This window comes from Microtus oregoni, unplaced genomic scaffold, assembly GCF_018167655.1.
Source record: "Microtus oregoni isolate MIOR12 unplaced genomic scaffold, Mior012 000080F_ref0000499, whole genome shotgun sequence".
Classification (NCBI taxonomy): domain Eukaryota; kingdom Metazoa; phylum Chordata; class Mammalia; order Rodentia; family Cricetidae; genus Microtus; species Microtus oregoni.
The window spans coordinates 715,834-724,950 of NW_024544538.1; positions in this window are offsets into that span (position 1 = coordinate 715,834).

Below are 9,117 nucleotides of genomic sequence, written 5' to 3' on the forward strand. Positions count from 1 at the left end.
TGATCCAGAAAGCTAGCATTTCAAAACCATGGCTTTTTTTTTCTGCTACCACTGAATCAGGAAAAACTCTCTTAAAGGAGTTACGGCATTAAGCTGTGCTTAACTCTGTTTTTTTTTTTTTTTTTTTTTGTGTGTGTGTGTGTGTGTGTGTGCCTAGAATTCCTTCCTAGACTCTCTCAGGTTTTAAGTGGATTTTAGTTGGCCACATGGGCACCAATTTGTTGTGAGGAGGCCATATGAGAATGGTTGGTGACTATTTGTTTAGTATGTTGTCAAGCCCAGCTCCTTGTCACAGCAGACCTACACTCCGTAGGTTTTGCCCTGGCTCTCTTTTATGCTCTCATGGTAATTCCTCTCTGTTCTAATTATCTGTTCCTTTCTTTACCTCCCTACTGGGCCCAATTTTGGAATGAGAAATGCCATATGTCTCTTTGTTTCTATAACGTCTAGCACAGTGCCTGGTGTTTCTTCACATAGTAAATATCAAATGGGCAAAGGAACCCAGAAGGCACATGTAGCTTTGTGAAGGGTCAGCCAGTCCTTTAGAAATTTGCCTAAGTGGTAGTTTAGCAACATGAGTGTCCAAAGACCTTCTCGCTATGTCAGCTGAGGCCGGTCAGAAACGGGTCTGGGAGAGCAACTGTTTTGGTACCTAAATGATGATGTGGGAGCCCATTTGGTCCTGAAACCATTTCTTAAAATTTAAAATGATTTCTTTTAATACAATATATTTAGACAATAGTTTTTCCTGCCTTGGCTCCTCCCACATCCCCCCATCTGACCTCTAGAAATATGCAGACTTTCTTTTTCTCTCTTATTTAGAAATCATGCCAACCTCTAAAAATAAAAACAAACCAACAAATATTAAAAAGAGCCAAAGAAAAACAAGAAACACATACAGATGTAGAGACACATATATTTACACACACAGAAATTCCACAAAAGCACAAAATTGGAAGCCATAATACAAAAACAAAAGCAAAAAACTTGTAAGACAAATACTAAAGCCCAGAAAAGGCAGTATGAGACCAAAAATACCACTGATTTCTTTTTGTATTGGGTGTCTCCTGATGGGCACAGGGCCTACCCTTATTGTGTCTTATATACCCCAGTGAGACTCTGTTGGAGAAAACTATTTTTTCCTTTTGAGAGTGGCTAACAATGAGAAATAGTAATGGGGGCTTGTGTGCACTCCCACCTCAGTGCTGGGACCCTACCTGGTTTGGATATGTGTAGGGCCTGTGCATGCTGCCACAGTCTCTGTGAGTTTACGTGTCTCAGTCCTCTTGTGCTTCTGCTTGGAAGACCCTGATTCCTTGGTGCCCTCCATCCCATTTGGCTCTTAGAATCTTTCTGCTTCCACTTCTGTAGAGTTCCCTGAGCTCTGAGATGAGGTATTTGATGGAGACATCCCATTTAGGACTAAGTGTTTCAAGGTTTCTCACTCTTCACTTTGTCCAGCTGTGGGTCTACTTATAGGGAGAAGGTATACCAAGAACACTAGTCCATAGTAGTGAAGGCTCTAGGTAGGCACCAGCTTGAATTCTTCGTTTTCTGTGATTTGTATAGGTGTTGTCTTTAGCACTAGGACCTTATTAAAACGCAGCCTGCCACTCCTCACAACATTAGCTTGTAAAGAGCAACTAGTAGCCTTGGTAATAGCCTGATTTGTTTGGATGGTTTCCATGGGGCACCTTTGGGCAACGACTCAACTAAATGCAACCTATTCTTGGAACTGGAGGTTTCATTTCGTGCCTAGAGATGTCTAGTTTGGGCTTTGTGACCCCTGTTATTTGGTGATTACATTTATAGTTAATATATAGATATATTTGAAGAAGCTTCTATTGTAGTAAATTTCCATGAGAGCTCTTTAATGGCCCTTAGTTTTAGCTGTTCCTCCCAAGATTTTCTTGCTTAACTATCCTTTCCTTTCTCTTCTCCATTTAACCCTCCCTCTCCCCATCCATCCAGAACTGTGAATTTTATTTCTCCTGCTTCAGGAGATCTTTTCCTCCTCCCTAATCCTTTACTTTGTTCCTAACTTCTGTGGTTATATGCATTGTGGCCCCTGCAGCCGTATTTTAAAGATGTAGAAGCCGAGGTGCATATGGCAACAGCTGTCATCCTTGAAGGACAGATCATCGGAGGAGACTTCTCATCTGCAACCCTCCAGCCATTCTGCCCGGTGCTCTTTCCTCTCCCATCAGCAGCCTCTTCTCCGAGCCTGCAATTCTGTGGGCCAGGGTTTCAACGGCAGCTCCATGGAGGAAATAACTGCATTGTGCTGTCACTTCCTCTTTCTTCGATCTCAGTTTCCTGACAGGGAAAATCATCCTTATGATAAATGATTCTCAGGTACATTCTACTGCCTTAGAGAAATAGAGCCCCGTGGAGTGTCAGGAACATAGTTGGGTCTCAAATCTAAATGTCTTTTTCCCTCTTCCCAGGCACAGATGGCCTTCCAGGATATCACACAGGAAGACAGTCCTGGACAGGTGACAAGGTTCAGCATGTACAGAGGGACCCAGTTGCTCAGACTGATTTCATTCCGCAGGTGGCCAGTTCGAAACTCCGTTCTGCATCTGTGTGGGTTTGCTGTAAAGAAACCCTCCTCTCAGCTCATGCTGAACTTCCCCCAAGGAAACACAGCCCTGAAAAACACACACTCTCCAGTTTTCGCAGAGAAATGAATGAAAGAACCTTGGGGGAAGAGAAGGATTTCTCTTTAGCTCCACTTGTTTACTTTTCCATAAACTCCCAGGATGGCTTACATGTTAGCTGCTAATCACACCATCTGCTCAAACAGCGCTTCAGTAAATGGCTCGATTCATACTGTTCCTCCAAAAGAATCTTTCTAAGGACAATGTTTATGTCTCTGTTATCCTTCATTTGGCAATGTAGCATGAGATGAGCTATTTTAACTTTGCTGTCATTGTAAACACATATTGAATTTCCCGTTTCTTCACTGTGCAGAAAACAAGACAACTTTTCTGCATTTATTCCACTCAACTCTGGGCATTGGGTGGGGGGTGGGGTGGGAGTGTATCTAGGAAGAGATTCTATTTTAAAAAGGAAAAAACATGAAGGCGAGTAGTTCCAGACAATATTTCCCCTGCATTCTTTAATTTGCGAGGAGTAGGTTCCAGCTGCGCGGAACTACTCAGGCCAGGCAAAGAGAACAAAGTGTCCTCGGTGTTTGGAAAGAAGCAGTTATGCTGAGGGGCCTGGCTTCTTTAACCTATCTCATCTCCTAAAAGCCAATGTCAGTGGTATAGAAGGATTTCTGAGAAATAGAGGCCAAGTTTTTCAGCAAGTCAAAAGCCAGATTATGGAGGAAATATGTGAAGAGGGCTTTTAGGTAATAGGAGAGTCGTGGCAGGCTTCTATGTGAGGGTTTACAGAAGTTCAGACAGCAGCATGGTTCTGCTGGGTTAGGTGAATGCCATTCCCCGCTTGCCAAGCTCCTTAGTAAAATGGTAGTTAATTCATTTTTCTGTTGTTTACTAAGCAGTCACATGTTAACTTGTGTGGGTGGTGGGAGGGGACCCTAGTAAAAGGGAGGCCTGGCTGTAAGACAAGAGATGAACAGTGGTTGGAGGAGAAAAATATTACAGGAAATTTTCTTGTTCAGATTTGAGGGTAGGCTTCTCTAGTTTATAATCACATGATTATAGTTTATAATCCCTTTGATACTGTGCACAGGTTTGGGAATTCAGTGTAACAGGAGGAGCGGGACTGCTTTTCATCCCAGTTGCCCTGCTAGCTTACACCTGAAATAATCACACAGAAACTGTATTCATTTAAACAGTGCCTGGCCCATTAGTTCTAACCTCTTATTGGCTAACTCTCACATCCCGATTCAACCCATTTCTAATAATCTGTATGCTACCATGAGGTCATGGCTTACCGGGAAAGATTCAGCATGTCTTACCTGGCAGCTCCATGGTGGCTTTTTCTCTGCCCTACTTTTCAGCATTTAGTTCTGTCTACTCTGCCTACCTAAGTGCTACCCTATCAAAAAACCAAGGCAGTTTCTTTATCCAACCAATGAAAGCAACACATAAACAGAAGGACCAATTCAGGATTAAAAAAATAGCGATATTATTAAGTTGATTTTGTTTAATCAGCAAAACTCAGAGTGGCTGTTTAGGCCTGTAAGTGACTGGACATTCTCAATGACTGTAAAATAAAGGTGAGACATGTTCTGACATAGGTCAGAAGGCTGAGGAATGCCATAATATGGTGCCTACTTTGGAACTTGTTTGTATAGAGATCTCCAGTTACTAAAAAAGATGAATTAATAGGTTAGTTGGTCAGAGTTAAAGGGAATGTAGTCAGATGAGAGTCAGTGATGGATGGGATGATGATTGACATATGATAGCTAAAACTTGAAAGATAACTGGAAGTTGAAACGAGGGCACAGGAGGATTATAAGATGTCTCCCAGGTGGGTATAATGGCATCATTTGATTAGATCAGGAAAACAGGACATTCCTGAGCTATGAATGGATTTTTGGCTCATTACTCTGCATAAGAATTCAACAGTATTCAAGAGCTTGAATTTGCTGTGACCAACATCTGTTTAAGTTATCTTGGAGTTCATCCATTGTGTGTTATGCCCTCTCCTTTCACGGTCTGGTGTGGAGAATTAAATAAATTGTAAAGCAATAAAAACCAACTAAGCATTGTATAATAAATTTATATGTAAACAGAAAAAGGGTGAACAGTAATCATTAGATTTTAAAATCCTGTTAATATCTATGTCCCTGACATATATGAGGCTCACAATCTAATAGAATTTTATTACTTGTTTGTTTGTTTACTTATTTGTGAGCATATGTGTGCACATGTGTGCACACACCATGGTACATGTGTGAATGGTAGTGGAAAATTTATAGGAGTTGGTTATTTCTTTCCACCCTGTGTATCTCAGTGAAGCAGTGAGTTTTGAGATGCCGTGGGGTATAGTTCAATTGCATTTAATGAAAATAGAAAGCTACTAGGAAAAGTGTATCTGAATTGTAACAGAGAAGACACCTAGTATAGCTTAAGTGGCATGATTACTACATGCCATCGAATAAATTAACATGAAAGGGTTGAAAAGATCGTTCTCTACAAATGAATTTGTTCACACTCTCTCTATTCAATCATTCTGATATCATTCCTCATCAACAAAGGTGAAGTATTAGAGTTCTAGACATCACACTTGTACTTGAAGCATTCGGATATAGGAACAGAGATGTAGGAGTTGCCCATTTGCTCTGTTTTTGAGCATTATAGAAGATTTTGCATTTCTAATGCATCCAGTCAGCAGTGATGTGGGGAAATATAATGAGAAATGTGATACCATCATTTCTGGGACGATCACAGTGTGCCCTCACAGATGTCTACAGGTAAATCACTTAAAGTGACTTCTTGATACACTCATCAGGTGTGACAAGCTTGACATTGATGATGTTGCTCTCAGTAGAACATGCCACAGTGTTCTATGGAGAATCTTTATGGAGGTAGCAGTACACTCTAAGATAATATTAAAATATATCACAGTATATACATAAATAAATTATACTCATTATTATTATCAAGAATTACTTCTGTATATTTTTATATTGCTATAATTCTGTACAAGTGACAATGTGCTAGGTTTGTTTACTACTTTACAGACAAAAGAATAATGTATGCCATTTTGATGTTACAGTGACCACAGTGTCACTAAGTGATGGGAATTTCCCAGCTTCATTATCATTTTAGAGGACCATAGCTGAATACCTAATCACAAATGTATCCCATTTATGAGTTTAGTCACTGAACACATATACTTTCAAGAGAGGCTGAAAACTGTACTGTTTTAGACAGTTATGCTAATATTTGGGTAAAATTTAGTGATCTGTTAACCAAAGAATTTTGAGAACAATAATGGAATAGATAATAAGTAATTTTTGCCACAGCACACAATCTAAGTTCAGATATTTGCCATAAACAAAAGACAGAAAGAAAGACTGTCTAAACTATCTGGTGGGACGATACTAGCAAATTCAATATGATAACAAAAATTTACATTTATTCATTATACTTATTCTATGTGTGTTTGTCTATTTCTGTGTGGGTACTTATGTAACGGCGTAAATGAATGCAGACAGATTGTAAAAATATATATAGCTTTAATGGCGAAATAGACTTACAGAACCACAGTTCCCGCGGAGACCAGGAAAGCAGAAAGGGACGGCTGGGAGCATGCTTGCCAAATTTATAGGTCAACATTAGCCCGAGGCGAACACGCCCCCTAAGGGGCGGGACTTATCCCTACATACTTATGTGCCACTCTCTGTGTGTATGTACGTACATGTATAAATCACAGTACAAAATTGCAGGAAGAGGTTCTGTCTTACTATAAAAATTCCTGGGATTGAATTCAGGCCATCAGATTTACTAGCAAGTGCCTTTATCCAGTGAACAACCTGTTGGCTCCAGAATAAAATATTAATATTTTAAGCTATATTTATACATGTGTGTGCACATGTGTGCATGCCTAGAGATAAGAAAACATCATGTAGGAGTTAGTTCTTCTGTTTACGCTGTGGGTCCCAGGATTGAACCCAGGATGGCAACAAGTGCTTTTACCTGCTGAGCCATCTTGCTGGCCCACAATGTGATATTTTAGGTGGGTGTGTCCACAGCAAGTCTTTCACACTGGAGTAACCCAATGTGTATTGCCTGGGGTTGCTTCAGAGGAACTTAACAAAGGGCAAAGTAAATTGCAAGCACAAATAAAATTCAGACTATAAGGAAGTTTACAAAGTGAATTGCTCTTAGAGAAATTTCTATTCCAGTGCTTGGGCCAAATTATTTTCTTTTTCATTTTCCCTTTTCTTTATTTCCTCTCTCTCTCTCTCTCTCTCTCTCTCTCTCTCTCTCTCTCTCTCTCTCTCTCTCTCTTGTCATGGGCTCATTATGTAGCCCAAGCTGGTCTGGAATTTAGTATTTAGCCTGAACTAGTGATCTTCCTCTCTTATCCTCCAAATGCTGAGATGACAAGTACACACCAACTCAGGGTCATTTTTCCTCTTTTCAATATATTTGCCTATTTTTCATTTGTATTCACATTACTAGGTTTTATGATGTCATTCTAAAATTAACAAGAAAACCTATGGTCCAGAAGTTAGTAAGCTTCTGGTAGGCGGAGTGAAGCAAGTGGTCCACTTTACTGACTGTCTCATTTAGGGTTTCTATTGCTGTGCAGAGACACCATGACCACAGCAACTCTTATAAAGCAAAACAATTAATTGGGTTGGCTTACAGTTTCAGAGGTTTAGTCCATTATCATCATGGAGGGACATGGTGGCATGCAGACAGACATGGTGTTGAGTGTTCTACATCTTTATCCACAGGCAACAGAAAGTGAACTGTCTGTCACACTGAGTGTAGCAAAGGAGACTTCAAAGCTTTATTCTTTATTTTATGTATTATAGAAAAATATAACAATGCTAAGTAAAATGTCTGAAAGTATGTACTATGTTATGTGTGCATAATTTTTGTCCCTTCAGTGACCACATAGTGAGATGCTTCCTCCAACAAGGCTACACCTATTCCAACAAAGCCACATCTTCTAATAATGCCACCACCTATGTGTTTATGGGGACCAATTACAACCTAACTGCCATACCTACAGTCCCTGTATTTCTGTGCTTTCCTCTCTACCCATCACAGATTGCCTTATCTGTCTGGTAGGAATGCTTGAACTTAGCAGAAAGCAGATTAGCAAGTTGGAGTTGATTCAATAACAATATAAGACTACTGGTAGATGGATATTGGAAACTGGTTTAGATTTATAGTTCAGAGGCAGGATCATAGGTGGAATTCATTAGTAAATCCCTTTGTTTCCCAGAGTCTTTTGTTCCCATCTGCTTGTTGTGAGGGGAGTAGGTGAAAATAATCAGCAAATTATGAATTATTATAAGGATTTTAATTCTTATTATTCCAAGAAAGTGTGTATTTCTCTGGAGAACTTGATTTCTTATGTTAGACAAACACCATAATTTTGACTTTAGGAATGGACACATTTTTATAGATTTATGTTGTTAGGTGACTGCTCCATTGCATTATTCTTCTCAGGCTAATGCCAAAAATAGTCTTTCCAGTCTCCGTCTCTGTACCAAATGTCTCATTAGCCTTTGGGGAAGTCCCAGGGTAGATGTCATTTTATAAACAACATCATTAAAGATTAAGGAAGGAATCATGAATCATTGCTGTATAAGCTATAGGGAGGGTCCTGAATGATGTCCAAGGCAGAAATGTACCCTCTGTGGAAAGCATTTTTCTTTATTTTATGTGTTATAGAAAAACATAACAATTGGTGAAATGTTTGTAAGTGTGTGCAATTTTATGTGTGTAAATTTTCCTGTTCTTTCTCATTAATGTTAGTAAAATAAAGCATTTTTATTTCATTTTTTTTTAAAAAAAATCATTCATTTTATTTTTTTATTACGTTTATGAGTGCTGTGTGTCTGGTATACCAGGAGGCCAGCAAAGGGAGTTAGATTCCCTGGAATTGGAGTTTCAAGAGGTTATGAGCTGCCAGGTGTGTTCTGGAAACCAAACCCACATCCTCTGCAAGAGCAACAAATGCTCTTAACTGCTGATCACCTCTCCAGCCTGTCATGTAATTGCCATAACATTTTAATTGAGATATACATTGCAGAATGTCTAGATTTGGATAACTGAGTGCATCTCGCTACTACCCTAAATAGCGATTAGTCCTTTGTGGTGAATGTATTTAAAATCTCCTCTTTTATCCAGTTTGAAATGTACAATGCGATACCACTTCAGAATGACATGGAACCCATGCCTAACACCGATTGGGTGGACAAGAATCTAAGATTAAGTGGGGCATGGACCCAAGGAAAATTCAAATTCTATTGTTCTACTGAAGGAATGTAGTAGCAATATAATGACTCCTAATGAGATTCTGCTGTACCCTGGGTCAGTGTCTTGAGCAGCCATCATCAAAAAGCTTTTGCAGTAGATGGAAACAGACACAATCGAACAATTGAACAATGTGCAGAGACTGAGAGACCTTGGAACACTCAGTTCCAAATGGGGTGTCTCCATCAAACTTCTC